Here is a 17,904-nt window from a genome sequence, read left to right as displayed (position 1 = left end):
GCTGGAAGCTGAAGTTCAGCGAGTTCATGTGGAGCACGTATACAGTTCATACACCAGGACGCCACCGATAATGATGAAAGTGCTCCTCAATGGCATCCCAGTATCAATGGAGTTAGACACGGGTGCCAGCCAGTCCCTGATGGGTATCAAACATTTCGAAAAGTTGTGGGCATCCAAGGCCAGGAGGCCAAAATTATCGCCGATTGACGCACAGCTACGGACTTACACAAAGCAGATCATTCCGGTGCGACGCAGCGCCACGGTAGTCGTGACCCATAAAGATTCGGAGAACAGATTGCCACTCTGGATTATCTCAGGGGACGGTGCCGCACTACTGGGGAGGAGTTGGCTTGCTGTCATGAACTGGAAATGGGGCGATGTCAATGCAATTTCCTCTGTGGAGCGAGTATCATGCTCACAGGTCCTGGACAAATTTGACTTATTATTTCAACCCGGCATTGGCACATTCATGGGGGCCAAGGTAGTGATTCACATAAACCCGGACGCCAGACCAGTACACCACAAGGCCATAGCGGTGCCGTACGTGATGCGGGAAAAGATAGAAGGCGAATTGGACCACCTGTTGAGGGAAGGCATCATCTCACCAGTCGAATTCAGTGACTGGGCGAGCCCGATTGTGCCGGTGCTCAAGTCGGATGGGTCGGTCAGGATATGTGGCGATTACAAGGCCACCATCAATCGGGTGTCACTCCAAGACCAGTACCCGCTACCGAGAGCGGAAGACCTCTTTGCAACGCTATCCGGTGGCAAACTTTTTTCAAAATTGGACCTGACCTCAGCTTACATGACCCAGGAGCTGGTGAGTGAGTCGAAGAAGCTGACCACCATCACGACACACAAGGGGTTGTTTGAGTACAACAGATGTCCGTTCGGGATTCGCTCGGCCGCCGCGATCTTCCAACGAAATATGGAAAGCCTCCTCAAGTCGATTCCAGGGACGGTGGTTTTTCAGGACGACATCCTCATTACGGGTTACGATACTGAAGAACACCTCCACAACCTGGAGGAGGTGCTACGCAGACTGGACCGGGTAGGTCTGCGACTGAAAAAGGCGAAGTGCGTCTTCCTAGCTCCAGAGGTAGAATTCCTGGGGATGAGGGTAGCAGCAGACGGGATCAGCCCGATGGATCCAAGATGGAAGCGATCCAGAGAGCACCCAGACCCCGTAACACGACGGAGCTGCGTTCGTTCCTGGGGCTCCTGAACTATTTTGGTAACTTTCTTCCCAAATTGAGCACGCTGCTAGAGCCGCTACACATGCTCCTATGCAAAGGTCGCAAATGGGTCTGGGGGGACAGCCAGGAAAGGGCTTTTAATAGAGCACGCAATTTGTTATGTTCCAACAATCTGTTAACGCTATATGACCCATGTAAGAAACTTGTGTTAACACGTGCGATGCGTCGTCCTATGGTGTCGGGTGTGTGTTGCAGCATGTCAATGCCAAGGGTCAGTTACAGCCGGTAGCTTATGCCTCCAGGAGTCTGTCCCAGGCAGAAAGGGGCTACGGGATGGTAGAAAAGGAGGCGCTCGCATGTGTATATGCAGTAAAGAAACATAGAAACATAGAAAATAGGTGCAGGAGTAGGCCATTCGACCCTTCTAGCCTGCACCGCCATTCAATGAGTTCATGGCTGAACATGCAACTTCAGTACCCCATTCCTGCTTTCTCACCATACCCCTTGATTCCCCTAGTAGTAAGGACTTCATCTAACTCCTTTTTGAATATATTTAGTGAATTGGCCTCAACAACTTTCTGTGGTAGAGAATTCCACAGGTTCACCACTCTCTGGGTGAAGAAATTCCTCCTCATCTCGGTCCTAAATGGCTTCCCCCTTATCCTTAGACTGTGTCCCCTGGTTCTGGACTTCCCCAACATGCACCAGTTTGGCAGGAAATTTGAGCGGGAGACAGATCACAAACCCCTAACGTCCCTTTTGGCCGACAACAAGGCCATAAATGCAAACACACCGGCCCGCATACAGAGGTGGGCACTCACGTTAGTTGCCTATGACTACACAATTCGGCACAGACCGGGCACCGAAAACTGCGCCGATGCACTCAGCAGACTCCCACTAGCCACCACTGAGGGGGCTACCGAGCATGGTGCTGAGATGGTCATGGCTGTTGAAGCTTTCGGAAGCGAAGGCTCACCCGTGACAGCCCGTCAGATTAAAGTCTGGACAAATAGAGACCCGCTATTGTCTCTAGTCAAGAAATGTGTCCTGAATGGGGACTGGGCAGCCACGTACAGGGCATGCCCTGAGAAATTTAAACCATTTCACAGGCGCAAGGATGAACTCTCGATTCAGGCCGATTGCCTACTGTGGGGAAACCGCGTAGTCATGCACCAGATGGGCAGAGAGGTGTTCATCAGAGAACTCCACAATTGGCACCCAGGCATTGTCACGATGAAGGCAATTGCGAGGTCACACGTTTGGTGGCCAGGGATAGACGCAGATCTGAAACTTTGTGTTCACATGTGCAACACGTGTGCCCAGCTGGGCCATGCGCCCAGGGAAGCCTCCCTTAGCCCCTGGCCATGGCCCGCCAAGCCTTGGTCATGCATCCATGTGGACTACGCAGGTCCTTTCATGGGGAAAATGTTTTTGGTTGTAGTAGACGTCTACTCCAAATGGATCGAGTGTGACATTTTAAATTCAAGCACATCCTCTGCCACAGTAGAAAGTCTACGGGCAATGTTCGCCGCCCACGGTCTTCCGGACATCTTGGTCAGCGACAATGGCCCGTGCTTCACAAGCACTGAATTCCAGGACTTCATGGCAGGCAATGGAATTAACCATGTTAGAACGGCACCGTTCAAGCCGGCCTCAAACGGCCAGGCAGAACGAGCAGTGCAGATAATCAAACAGGGGATGCTCAGATTCCAAGGGGGTTCCCTACAAACCGCTTATCACGCCTCCTGTTGGCCTATAGATCCCGACCACACTCGCTCACAGGGGTTCCACCCGCAGAGCTACTAATGAAAAGGATGCTCAAATCCCGATTATCCCTTATACACCCCACCATGAAAGAAATTGTCGAGAGCAGGCGCCAGTCACAATATCACTACGATAACAGGAATGCGAGGGCGCGATGTATTGATGTAAACGATCCTGTTTTTGTCCTCAACTACGCTGCAGGGCCCAAATGGCTCGCAGGCACTGTGGTTGCCAAAGAGGGAAATAGGATTCTGGTAGTTAAACTTACCAATGGACAAATCTGCCGCAAACATGTGGATCAAACAAAAAGGAGGTTCAGCAACCCCATAGAAGAAGGAGAGGAAGAACACGATATAGAGTTCACTCCACCACAGGTGACCGAACACCGGAACCAAAGGGAGGAGAGCCCAGTCACTGTGGGCAGTCCGGACAGGCCTGAGGCACTGCAAACAGCAGACACTCAGGCCAGCGCCCAACAACCGGAGCCCCAACTCAGGCGCTCTACAAGGGAGCGTAAACCACCAGAGAGACTCAACCTATGATCCCAATAAGACTTTGGGGGGGGGAGGTGATGTCATGTATTCAACCAGCATTGTAACCCATGTATAAACTGACCTAAGTTGTACATCGTGAGAACACTGACCACTAGGTGGGAGACACTCCTAACCTGGACCTTCAGGTATAAAAGGGAAAGCTCCATCCACCTTCATCACTTGAGTGCTAAGGAATAAAGGACAGGTCACAGACTGACCTTCTCTCAAGCGTGGGCCTCGTGTGCATTTATACTGTGTAGTAAGGACGTATCATTCCCTTAAAGAAAAAGGGTGGGACAAGCAAATCTAGAACCCCCTGGATGTCATGGGGCATACAGGGTAGGTTAAAGCAAAAAAGGAATGCTTATGACAGATACCGAGGGCTCAATACTGCAGAAATTTAGGAGGAGTACAGAAAGTGCAGGGGTGAAAGTAAAAAGAAAATAAAGAAAGCAGAGGGCATGAAAAAATATTGGCAAGTAAAATCAAGGAAAAACCAAAGAAGTTTTAAAAATCCATTAAGAGCAAGAGGATAACTCAAGAAAGAGTAGGGCCTATTAGGGACCACAAAGGTTGTTGTGTATGGAGAAAGAGTTAGACTGAACACTGAGCTCAAAGTAAAGTGTGACCTTAGTCTTTTATTGCAGGTCTCTAAAGTGCATCTCCAACCTGTGAAGCCTCCTTAAATACCTGTGCTCCCAAGGGATTATGGGATCCCTTGGGACTCCAGGGGATGAGCCCTCTGGTAGCTGTATAGAGTAAATACAAGTCCACATATATAACAACATTCCCCAAAGTCAATAGTGTAACTATTTACAAGGTGAGTCGATCTGGGGCCCTTCTTGCCCTGGTTGATCGTCTCGGTATGAAAGCTGGTGTTGTTGAATCATTTGTTGAGTCGTCACTGGGCTGCTGTGCAGCTGGCCTTGCTGGGCTGCCTAGTGTGTTGGGCCCTGCAGGGCTGCTGTGGATGATGGGTTCTGTTTTGTGGTCAACCGTGGTGCCGATTGCCACTGGTGTGTATGTTGGGGGATCAAAAAAGGTAGGGCCCAAGGTGGGTTGCTCAGGATAGTCCGTGAATCTGAGTTTGATTTGGTCCAAGTGTTTCCGGTGAATGAGTCCATTTGAAAGTTTGACCCGAAACACCCTGCTTCCCTCTTTGGCCACGACAGTGCCGGGAAGCCACTTGGGACCTTGTCCATAATTTAATACAAATACAGGATCATTGATTTCAATCTCGCGTGACACATTTGCGCTATCATGGTATGCACTTTGTTGAAGCCGCCTGCTCTCTACCTGTTCATGTAGATCAGGGTGAACTAACGAGAGCCTTGTCTTAAGTGCTCTTTTCATGAGCAGTTCAGCAGGTGGGATCCCAGTGAGTGAGTGGGGTCTCGTGCGGTAGCTGAGCAGGACTCGGGATAGGCGAGTCTGCAGTGAGCCTTCAGTTACCTTCTTCAAGCCTTGCTTGATGGTTTGCACTGCTCTCTCTGCCTGACCATTGGACGCTGGTTTAAACGGGGCCGATGTGACATGTTTGATCCCGTTACGGGGCATGAATTCTTTGAACTCAGCACTGGTAAAACATGGCCCATTGTTGCTCACCAGGACATCGGGTAAGCCGTGTGTAGCAAACATGGCCCGCAGGCTTTCAGTAGTGGCAACGGACGTGCTAGCTGACATTATTTCACATTCAATCCACTTGGAGTACGCATCTACAACTCTAAGGAACATTTTACCCAAGAATGGGCCTGCATAGTCGACGTGTACCCTAGACCACGGTTTGGAGAGCCAAGACCATAAACTTAGCGGCGCCTCCCTGGGTACATTGCTTAACTGCGAGCATGTATTACATCTGTGAACGCAGGACTCTCTAAGTCCGCATTGATACCGGGCCACCGCACGTGGGATTTGGCTATCGCTTTCATCATTACGATGCCTGGGTGGGTACTGTGGAGGTCATTGATGAAGGTGTCTCTGCCCTTCTTGGGGACCCCACAGAAGGCAGTCTGCCTGTATAGACATTTCATCTTTGCGCCGCTGGAACGACTTTATCTCTTCCTGCATTTCCACTGGGACACTGGACCAGCTCCCGTGAAGCACACAGCTTTTCACTAGAGATAATAAGGGGTCCTGGCTTGTTCAGGTTTTGATCTGCCGGGCAATGACAGGTAATTGCTCACTCTCAAATGCTTCCATAACCATGGTTAGATCTGTGGGCTGCGCCATTTCCACCCCCGTGGTGGGCAATGGCAGCCTAATGAGAGCATCGGCGCAGTTTTCTGTGCCTGGCCTGTGGCGGATGGCGTAGTTGCATGCGGACAACGTGAGCGCCCATCTCTGGATGCGGGCCGATGTGTTGGGTATTTATCCCTTTACTTTCAGGGATATAAGTGGCTACGGTCAGTTTCCAATTTGAATTTTAGCCCAAACAGGTATTGATGCATTTTCTTTACCCCATGGACACACGCTAATGCTTCTTTTTCAATCATGCTGTCAGCTCTCTCAGCCTTAGACAGACTCTGGATGCATAAGCAACCGGTTGCAGTTTCCCGAAATCATTAGCTTGTTGCAATACACACCCGACACCATATGACGACGCATCACATGCTAGTACCAAACGCTTACATGGATCATACAACACAAGCAATTTGTTTGAGCATAACAATTTTCTTGCTTTTACAAAGGCATTTTCTTGGCTTTTGCCCCAAACCCATTCGCCCCCTTTTCGTAGTAAGACAGGTAGTGGTTCTAGCAGTGTGCTGAGACCCGGTAAGAAGTTACCAAAGTAGTTCAGGAGTCCCAGAAACGACCGCAGCTCCGTCACGTCCTGTGGCCTCGGTGCGTTCTCGATTGCCTCAGTCTTTGCGTTGGTGGGCCTGATGCCGTCCGCCGCAATCCTCCTTCCCAAGAACTCCACTTCAGGTGCCAGGAAAACGCACTTCGAGTGTTCTAACCTGAATCCCACGCGGTTGAGTCGACTAAGAACCTCCTCCAGGTTCTGCAGGTGCTCGACTGTGTTCCGACCTGTGACCAAGATGTTGTCCTGGAAGACCACAGTGTGCAGGACCGACTTCAGTAAACTTTCCATGTTTCTCTGGAATATCGCCGCCACTGATCGAATTCCAAACGGGCATCTGTTATAAACAAAAAGACCCTTGTGTGTGTTGATGCAGGTGAGGGCCTTCGATGATTCCTCCAGTTCCTGCGTCATGTAGGCTGAAGTCAGATCCAGCTTCGTGAACATCTTTCCTCCCACCAGCATTGCAAACAGGTCGTCAGCCTTTGGTAGTGGGTATTGGTCCTGCAGGGAGAAATGATTGATTGTTACTTTGTAATCGCCACAGATTCAGACGGTGCCGTCTCCCTTGAGAACTGGGACAATAGGACTGGCCCACTCGTTGAACTCAATCGGTGAAATGATGCCCTCTTTTTGCAGCTGGTCTAGCTCGATCTCTACCCTTTCTCTCATCATGTAAGGTACTGCTCTCGCCTTGTGATAGATGGGTCGCACCCCCGGAATTAGGTGGATCGGCATTTTTGCTCCTTGGAATTTCCTGATGACTGGTTTGAACAGCTAAGGAAATTTGTTTAAGATTTGGGCACACAAAGTGTCGTCAGTGGGCGATAGCGCTTGGACGTTGTCCCAGTTCCAGCATATCTTTCCCAGCCAGCTCCTGCCGAGCAGCGTGGGACCATCGCCCGGTACCACCCAGAGTGGTAGCTTGTGCACTGCTCCATCGTAGGAGATCTTTACGGTAGCACTGTCAATTACAGGAATCAGTTCTTTTGTGTAAGTTCTTAATTTCGTGCGAACTGGAGTTAAGATTGGCCTTGAGGCCTTGTTGCACCACAAAGTCTTTTTGCCCATGATGGATTGGCTCGCGCCCATGTCCAGCTCTATTGACACTGGGAGTCCATTTAGTTCAACATTCAGCATTATCGGGGAACAATTTGTGGTGAATGTGTGCACCCTATGTACCTCTGCCTCCTCTATCTAAGGCTCTGGTTTGTCGTGATCCTCTGTGGATCTGTCCTCCTCTGCAACATGGTGGTTTGCAGGTTTAACAAGCTTAGCAGCTCGCCTGCACACTCATTGGAGGTGTCCCATTGTTCCACAGCCCTTGCAAACATACTCTTTGAATCGGCATGAATGGAAACGATGATCACCCCCGCAGCGCCAACAAGGTGTTAATGACCTTGCATTCTTCACCCTTGATGGTGGACTCTGAGACATCTGCGGACGTGCAGCTGCAGATATGTGTGACCTGCCCTGTACGTTACGATTCGAAAACAGCATCACTTTGTTCACAGTACTTGTAGCAGCACTTGTGTGAAAGATTTGCTTCGTATTGACACTGGTGGTAATGAAAGCCTGGGCTATTGCTATGGCCTGACTCAAGGTTGGGGTCTCTACAGTCAAAAGTTTGCGAAGAATGGTTTCGTGGCCAATGCCAAGTACGAAAAAGTCTCCGAGCATTTGCTCCAAATGTCCTTCAAATTCGCAATGTCCTGCAAGGCGTCTTAGCTCGGCAACATAATTTGCCACTTCCTGGCCTTCAGACCTTTTGTAGATGTAGAACAAGTACCACGCCATCAGAACGCTTTCCTTTGGGTTCAAATGCTTTCGGACCAGTGTGCACAAATCGTCGTACGATTTCTCCGTGGGTTTCGCTGGAGTGAGCAGATTCTTCATGAGGCCATACGTTGGTACCCCATAGATGGTGAGGAGGATTGCCCTTCGTTTGGCAGCGCTCTCTTCCCCATCTAGCTCGTTGGCCATGAAGTATTGGTCGAGTCGCTCCCCAAAAGTTTCCCAATCATCTCCCTCTGAGAATTTCTCTAGGATGCCCACTGTTCTCTGCATCTTTGGGTTCGCTATCTGTATCTCATCGCCAGTCGTTGTGTATGGAGAAAGAGTCATACTGAACACTGTGAGCTCAAAGTAAAGTGTGACCGTAGTCTTTTATTGCAGGTCTCCAGAGTGCCTCTCCAACCTGTGAAGCCTCCTTAAATACCTGTGCTCCCAAGGAATTATGGGATCCTTTGGGACTCCAGGGGATGAGCCCTCTGATGGCTGTACAGAGTAAATACAAGTCCACATATATAACAAAGGTAACCTGTGTGGAGACGGAAAACGTGGTATGGTTCTCAATGAATTCTTTGCGTCTGTTTTCACAAATGAGAAGGACAATGCAGACATTGCAATCAGGGATGAGGAGTGTGAAATATTAGATGAAATTAACATAATGAGAGAGGAAGTATTAAGGGGTTTAGTATCTTTTAAAGTGGATAAATTCCGAGGCCCGGATGAAATGGATCCCAGGCTGTTAAGGGAAGTAAGAGAGGAAATAGCAGAGGCTCTGATGATCATTTTCCAATCCACTCTAGCTACATGTGTGGTGCCAGAGGACATAGAAACATAGAAGAACATAGAAATTTACAGCACAGAAGGATGCCATTTTGGCCCATCGTGTCCGCGCCGGCCAACTAAGAAGAACCGCATGACCCACGGTCAGCAGCCCTGAAGGTTACATATAAACCTATGAACAATGAACAATGATGGAAAGGTAAAGAGCACCCAGCCCAACCAGTCCACCCCACACAACTGCGACACCCCTTACACTGAAACATTCTACACTCCACCCCAACCGGAGCCATGTGATCTCCTAGGAGATCCTGGCCTTATTCGATTCCCTGCAGTACTTACCATCGTATCTGTTATGTTCAAAATAACTCCACAAGACTGTATTGTAAGCTCAAACTATTGTGACATTGGTCTCTTTATTCAGACTCGAGTGAGGAAGCAGCATGGCGGATTACCTTTTATACCTGCTTGCCCAGGGTGCACAGGTGACTCTTAGGTCTCCCATAGGTGTGCCCCCTAGTAGCAAGTCTTACATATTGGTGAGGCTTACATACATACATAACAGTGTCTGCGTGAGCCAACAAGAGGTTATCCAGTCTAATCCCAATTACCAGCTCTAGGTCCGTAACCCTGCAGGTTACGGTACTTCAAGTGCCCATCCAAGCACCTTTTAAATGTGGTGAGGGTTTTTACATCCAACACCCTTCCAGGCAGTGAGTTCCAGAACCCCACAACCCTCTGCATGAAGAAGCCCCCCCTCAAATCCCCTCTGAATCTTCCACCAACCACCTTAAAACTATGCCCCCTCGTAATTGACCCCTCCAGCAATGGAAATAGGCCCTTGCTATCCATTATATCCAGGCCCCTCAAAATTTTGTACATCTCAATGAGGTCTCCTCTCAACCTCCTCTGTTCCAATGAGAGCAAATCCAGCCTATCCAATCTGTAAAGTCCTTACTCAATGGCACAAAACTCACATGAGGCACATTCTATGGCCTTGCTGTCTGACAACAGGTATGTTAACGGCTTGTGGTCCGTTTCTAATTCAAACCTCCTGCCAAAAAGGTACTGATGCATTTTTTTTTACACCATAGACACACGCAAGTGCCTGCTTCTCAACCATCCCATATCCCCGTTCTGCTTGAGAGAGCGACCTGGAAGCATAAGCCACAGGTTGTAGTTGACCCTCAGCATTACTCTGCTGCAACACGCACCCAACCCCATAGGACGATGCATCACATGTCAGAACCAATTTCTTACAGGGGTCGTACAGGGTCAATAACTTATTTGAACAAAGTAGGTTCCGCGCCCGATTGAAAGCCTGTTCTTGACAGTCCCCCCCCAAAACCAATCACAACACTTATGCAGGAGCATGTGAAGCGGCACCAACAACGTGCTTAAGTTCAGCAGAAAGTTCCCGAAATAGTTCAAGAGTTCCAGAAATGAACGCAACTCCGATGTGTTGCTGGGCCTGGGCGTCATTGAATCACCTCTGTTTTGGATCCGGTGGGCTGAATCCCATCTGCAGCAACCCTCCTGCCCAGGAACTCAACCTCAGGAGCCAAAAACACACATTTAGACTTCTTGAGTCGCAGGCCTACCCGGTCAAGTCGGCATAGCACCTCCTCCAGGTTGTGGAGATGTTCCTCGGTGTCACGACCCATGATGAGGATGTCGTCCTGAAATACGATTGTTCCAGGAATGGATTTAAGCAGGCTTTCCATGTTTCTTTGAAAAATTGCAGCCGCTGATCGAATGCCAAACAGGCACCTGTTGTAAACGAACAGTCCCTTGTGCGTAGTAATGGTGGTCAGTAGTTTAGATTCGTCGGCCAGTTCTTGGGTCATGTAGGCTGAAGTGAGATCCAACTTGGTAAACAGCTTGCCACCTGCCAGCGTGGCGAAAAGATCCTCCGCTCTCGGGTGCGGGTATTGGTCTTGTAGAGACACCCGATTGATAGTGGCCTTGTAGTCGCCACAGATCGTGACAGAACCATCCGCTTTTAGGACGGGAACGATGGAGCTCGCCCAGTAGCTGAATTCAATGGACGAGGTGATGCCCTCTCTCAGCAAACGGTCCATTTCGCTCTCAATTTTCTCCCGCATCACATACAGCACCGCTCTGGCTTTGTGGTGCACTGGTCTGGCATCCGGGGTGATGCATATCACTACTTTGGTACCTTTGAACATCCCAACGCCAGGTTGGAATAGTGACTCAAATTGTTGTAGGACTTGTGAGCACGAACTTCGCTCCACAGATGACATTGCGTGCACATCCCCCCATTTCCAGTTCATCTCAGCTAACCAGCTCCTCCCCAACAATGCGGGTCCATTGCCCGGGACAATCCAGAGAACAGCCGATTCACTGATCCATTGTGTGTGACCGCCAACATTGCACTGCCTAGTACTGGAATGATTTCTTTGGTTATACGTCCGTAGTTGTGTCTCAATGCGTTCTAGTTTGGGTCTAGTTTGGCTTTGCGTGGCCATAGCTTTTCGAATTGTAGAACGCTCATGAATGACTGGCCTCGTGTCCAGCTCCATGCATATAGGGATGCCGTTTAATAAAACCTTCATCATCATTGGTGGCGTTTTGGTATATGAGCTGTGAATGTTTGCCACATGAACCCGCTGAACTTCAGCGTCCATTGATTTGCCTCAAGAGTCATCCTGCATCACAGACCCCTCTTCTGGTCCATCCGCCTCATAAATTAGCTTGGTTACAGGCTTCCTGCACATTCAAGCTAAATGGCCACTCGAATTTAGTTTGCCCCCACACCTCCAGCATGAGCTGAAATTCTCATTCTTGTGAACAAAGGAGCTATGACCCAGCATTCCTCACTGATTGTCCCTTTGACTGCCCTTGAGTACCCTGTTAGTGGCTGTCAATGGCCCCATCCCGGACTGCATTGTCCACTGTGATGGCGTAAATGTCCGTTCAGCCTGCCATTGTCTCTGTTGAAAACCTGCTCTGGGGTCTATTGCTGCCTGTGGTGTGTCGAACTGCCCTTGCCTGCCTGCGGGGCTCTGAGTCATGTTTATGATATTGACTCCCTGATCCCCCGCCGCGTTGGAGGCAGAATTGCGCACGTATATTATTTTGGTTTCCTCCTCCCCCGCAATGAAAGTCTGAGCCATCAACGCCGCTGCTTCCAAAGTCAAGTCCTTGGTCTCGATTAACTTTTGGAAAATCACCGCATGACCGATGCCCTCAATAAAGAAATCCCTTAATATCTCCCCCCTGCAGGCATCTGTGAACTTACAGAGGCTGGCCAACCGTCGGAGGTCCGCAACGAAGTCCGGTATACTCTGTCCTTCACGGCGTCGGTGGGTATAGAATCTGTGTCGGGCCATGTGTATGCTGCTCGCCGGTTTGAGGTGTTCACCGATTCATTTGCTGAGCTCTTCAAAGGTTTTGTCCACCGGCTTTTCGGGTGCTAGTAGGTCCTTCATGAGCGCGTAAGTCTTAGGTCCGCAGCTGGTCAGCAGATGGGCCCTTCGCTTGTCGGCTGCTGCATCTCCCAGCCATTCTTTCGTGACAAAGCTTTGCTGGAGCCTCTCAATGAAATCGTCCCAGTCCTCACCAACACAGTACCATTCCTCTGTGCTACCGGTGGCCATTCTCGTGGGTAGTTGATTCCCGTTTCTCGTCGCCAATGTAAAATCCTTACTCAATGGCACAAAACCCATATGAGGCACATTCTATGGACAAGGTCACTCTATGACCTGAACCTTTATTCACAGGACCAGGATGTGATGACCCTGCGTGGGACTTCCCTTTATATACCTGGATGACCAGGTAAGGAGTGTCTCCCACAGGTTCACCCCTTGTGGTCAAGGTGTGCATTGCTTAAGTATATGCAGTATTGTAGTGGTATTACATAGAGGTTACATACATGACACAATCGGTCTTCATAGATAAGATTCTCCATCCCAGGCAGCATCCTAGTAAATCTCCTCTGCACCCTCTCTAGTGCAATCACATCCTTCCTACAATATGGCGACCAGAACTGCATGCAGTACTCCAGCTGTGGACTAACAAGAGTATTATACAATTTAAGCATAACCTCCCTGCTCTTGTATTCTATGCCTCGGCCATTAAAGGCAAGCATTCCATATGCCTTCTTAACCACCTTATCCGCCTGGCCTGCTACTTTCCGGGATCTGTGGACAAGCACTCCAAGGTCCCTTTGTTCATCTACACTATTAAGTGGCCTACCACTTAATGTGTATACCACTTCCTTATTAGCCCTCCCAAAATGCATTATCTCACACTTCTCCGAATTAAATTCCATTTGCCCACCTAACCAGTAGATTGATATCCTCCTGCAGTCCATGACATTCCTCTTCATTATCAACCACACAGCCAATTTTAGTGTCATCTGCAAACTTCTTAATCATACTCCCTACATTCAAATCTAAATCATTGATATATACCACAAAAAGCAAGGGACCCAATACTGAGCCCTGCGGAACCCCACTGGAAACATGCTTCCAGTCACAAAAACATCCGTCAACCATTACCCTTTGCTTCCTACCTCTAAGCCAATTTTGGATCAAACTAGCCACTTTGCCCTGGATTCCATGGGCTTTAACCTTTGTGATCAGTCTACCATGTGGGACCTTATCAAAAGCTTTGCTAAAGTCCATATACACTACATCGTTTGCACTACCCTCATCGATCCTCTTGGTTACCTCCTCAAAAAATTCAATCAAGTTAGTCAAACACGATCTTAACTTAACAAATCCGTGCTGACTGTCCCTAATTAATCCTTGCCTTTCCAAATGTAGATTTATCCTGTCTTTCAGGATTTTTTCCAATAATTTTCCCACCACTGAGGTTAGGCTGACAGGCCTGTAATTACTCGGCCTATCCCTTTCTCCCTTCTTAAACAAGGGTACCACATTAGCAGTCCTCCAGTCCTCCGGCATCATGCCCAAATCCAAAGAGGATTGGAAAATGATGGTCAAGGCCTCTGCTATTTCCTCTATTACTTCGCTCAACAGCCTGGGATGCATTTCATCCGGGCCTGGGGACTTATCTACTTTCAAAGCTGCTAAACCTCTTAATAACTCCTCTCTCACTATGTTTATTTCATCCAGAATTTCACACTCCTCCTCGATAGCAGTATCTGCATTGCCCCTTTCCTTTGTGAAAACAGACACAAAGTATTCATGAAGAACCATACCAACATCTTCCGCCTCCACACAAAGATTACCCTCATGGTCTCTAATAGACCCTACCCTTTCTTTAATTACCCTCTTGCTCTTAATGGCCCTGAAATTCTGGTCGGAGGCTTCCCACGGGCAATTGCCTCCGACCCGAATCATTTCTACGAATTTACCTGGTGATCCGGGAGGAGCCTGCAATTCCGTTGGGGAGGCCTTCTCTTCCCACGCTGTGAAGTGCACTCCCGTCCTCCAGGTTCCCACGCAGAAGATGCAGTCACATGTGACTGCTCAGCCAATCAAGTTTTGTATTCCATAGCTTTCTCATTAATAGCAATGAGAACTCCGTATCTACGAGTTCTGATTGCTATTAATGAGAAAAAAAAACAAAGACACTAAACACATGTAATAAAAAATAAAAAACACACCTCAAATAATTAAAATGAATTGAAATTAAAGTTAACAAATATCTTCAGAGAAGCATTACCAAACAAATATATTGCTTGTTTAATAAATTCTTTTGGCATTTAAAGCCTAAAATAAGGTCTTCTGGAGTGTCATTCTGCTGCTTCTTGAAGACAAGGAGGACCCTGTGGAACATAGAGCAGAATCCATACCTCAAGAAACCTAAAATAGAGTTTCTGTTCATCATCCTGGGTGTGCTATCAAACTTACCCAGATATCAGGTTTTGTGTAAACATTCTCATAAAAATAGAGAATAGGACTCAATTATGAGATTCCTACGTTTGAAACAAAGGTGAGGTCAAAAATATATCTAGAGCAAAAAGGGTAAAAGGACCCAAATGCGCAGCACATTCAGACAATTTCACTGTAGCACCAGACTATAATTAATACCTTTAATTTCAGATGTCTCTCAGGTAGATATAAATGATCCCATGGCATTATTCAAAGAAGAGTGGAGGAGTTCTCCCAGAGTCCTGGACAATATTTATCCTTCAACCAACATCACTGAAACAGATTATCTGCACATTACCTCCCTCATTGCTGTTTGTGGGAGCTTGCTGTGCAAAATTGACTACTATGCTTCCTAAATTACAACAGTGACTACACTTCAAAAGTACTCCATTGGCGGTAAACTGTTTTGGGACATTCTGAGGTCATCAAAAGTGCTATATAAATGCAAGTCCTTGTTTTTTCTTTTTGAAACTTGGGCCATTCTTGTCTAGTCATGTTTAGCTGAGCTTGTCTTCAGGTTGCAATCCAAAATGTTCAAGAGTCCCTTTGATCACAGAACTTACAGCACAGAAAAAGGCCATTCGGCCCATCGTGCAGATAGAGCAGTCGTGCTTCGTCCCACATCCCCGCTTTTTGTAAGTTCCTGATCCTCAGATCTGTCCAAATCCGTTTTAAAATTATTTATGGAATCCGCTTCCACCATCTTTTCAGATAGAGTGTCCAGATCCCGACAACCCGCTGAGTGAAAAAAAATCTCATCTCCCCTCTAGATCTTTTTCCAATGATTTTGAATCTGTGACCTCTAGTTACTGACCCACTTGCCAGAAGGAATATCTTTTTCCCTATTTACTCTTTCAAAATCTCTCAACATATTGAAAACCTTTATGAGGTCACCTCTTAACCTTCTATGTTCCAAGAAGAACAGTCCTAACTTTTCCAACCTTTCCTCATAACTGAGGTCCTTTATCCCTCGTAATTTAACTGGACCAGCCACATAAATACTGTAGCTACAAGAGAAGGTCAGAGGCTGGGTATTCTGTGGCGAGTGTCTCACCTCCTGACTCCCCAAAGCGTTTCCACCATCTACAAGCCATAAGTCAGGAGTGTGATGGAATACTCTCCACTTGCCTGGATGATTGCAGTTCCAACAACACTCAAGCAGCTCGACACCATGTAGAACAAAGCAGCCCGCTTGATCGGCACCTCATCCACCACTTTAAACATTCACTCCCTCCACCACCAGCACACTGTGGCTGCAGTGTGTACCATCTACAAGATGCACTGCATCAACTTACAAAGCCTTCTTTGACAGCACCTCCAAAACCCACGACTTCTACCACCTAGAAGGACAAGGGCAGCAGGTGCATGGGAACATCATCACCTCCAAGTTCCCCTCCAAGTCACACACCATCCTGACTTGGAAATATGTCATCATTCCGTCATCGTCGATGGGTCAAAATCCTGGAACTCCCTCCCTAACAGCACTGTGGGAGTACCTTTACAACATGGACTGCAGTGATATAAGAATCACCACCACCTTCTCAAGGGCAATTAGGGGATGGGCAATAAATGCTGGCCTTGCCAGCGACGCCCACATCCCATGAATGAATTCTTTTTAAATACTGGTTAACCTCCTCTGTTCCCTTTCTAATGCCTTTACATCTTTTCTGAAGTGTGGTGCCCAGAATCATCCACAATACTCCAGCCTCAGTGATTTATAAAGTTCTAGTATGATGGCAACAACTTTTTCAATGACTAAATGCAGATTCTTTCGAAAGGTTTAAAAATACACCAATGGAGCCTTCAGATTATTCCAAGAACAGTCCAGTGGGTGGGCCAGCCAGGGCACTCTTTTTGAGACTGAACAAGAACTGGGAATGACACACTGAAGGTACTAGCATTTCAAGCCAGCAGAAAGGAAGTAAAAGTCCACCTTGCCTGTCGGCCACTGTTCAGACAAGTTCAGGTGGTCGTTGTTGACTGGTGTGTTTCTGTGACACCCTCCACTGTTGAACAGCCTACTAGCATTCAGTATCTAGGCACTCCAACTATTTTGGTAGAAATTCAAGTGCCCCCTTGTTTTTTTGAGGGCACCAAAAACCACAAATTAACAACTGAACATGTTGGGATAGAGGGAAGACGCGAGGTGGACTCCCTGATATAAGGAGTCGACACCTGCCCGTACCGTTGGGGTAAAAGGAAGACTTCTCTTCCTTGAGGTGGACTCCCTGATATAAGGAGTCAATACCTGTCCTCTGTATAGCAACCACGGAATCACTTAAGACAAAAACTTCGGTTCAACCAGGTTTTATTCGAGCATGCAAGGGAAATGTTCTGGAGAACACTTCCCAGAACAACAGTTTGTAATGACATTTATACATATTCTGAGGGGGGGCCACCCTCCTACAAAACCATCGATTGGTCTACTGCTATCAGCGAAGTTACATTGATTCATTGGGTCTTATCAGACTAGCTCTGAGTGGTTCTTCACAACCTGTCCATCTCTCATCACATGTCCCCCTTCTACATAACATAAGAACATAAGAAATAGGAACAGGAGTAGGCCATACGGCCCCTCGAGCATGCTCTGCCATTCAATAAGAACATGGCTGATCTGATCATGGACTTAGCTCCACTTCCCCGCTGCTCCCCATAACCCCTTATCATTTAAGAAACTGTCTATTTCTGCCTTAAATTCATTCAATGTCCCAACTTTCACAGCTCTCTGAGGCAGCGAATTCCACAGATTTACAACCCTCTGAGAGAAGAAATTTCTCCTCATCTCTGTTGTACATGCTGACTACGGATGTACTCTATGTGTAGTCACTGTGAGATTGTATAAGGTGGAGACTTGTTTACCTGATGTACTGTCAATAAGGTTCACACTGTGTACATACATGCTGGCGCCACTAGAGGGTACAACTGGTGGAGACCGGGGGTTTCCTGCCCTGGTGGCAGGGCCCTATATAAAAGGCTGCACACCATGCTTGCACAGCACTCTGGAGTTTGGAATAAAGGACCAAGGTTACTACAGTTTGAGTACAACACATTGCCTCGTGCAGTCATTCATAAGTACATTATAGACATAACAATTGGCGACAAGAATAAGGACTTTCACGTGATCATGGCTACCTTTGGCACACTAAAAGACTTTGCAGAGGGTGATAATTGGGATGCCT

Source organism: Pristiophorus japonicus, chromosome 1 (assembly GCF_044704955.1).
Source record: "Pristiophorus japonicus isolate sPriJap1 chromosome 1, sPriJap1.hap1, whole genome shotgun sequence".
NCBI classification, from domain to species: domain Eukaryota; kingdom Metazoa; phylum Chordata; class Chondrichthyes; family Pristiophoridae; genus Pristiophorus; species Pristiophorus japonicus.
This window is presented reverse-complemented; position numbering follows the sequence as displayed.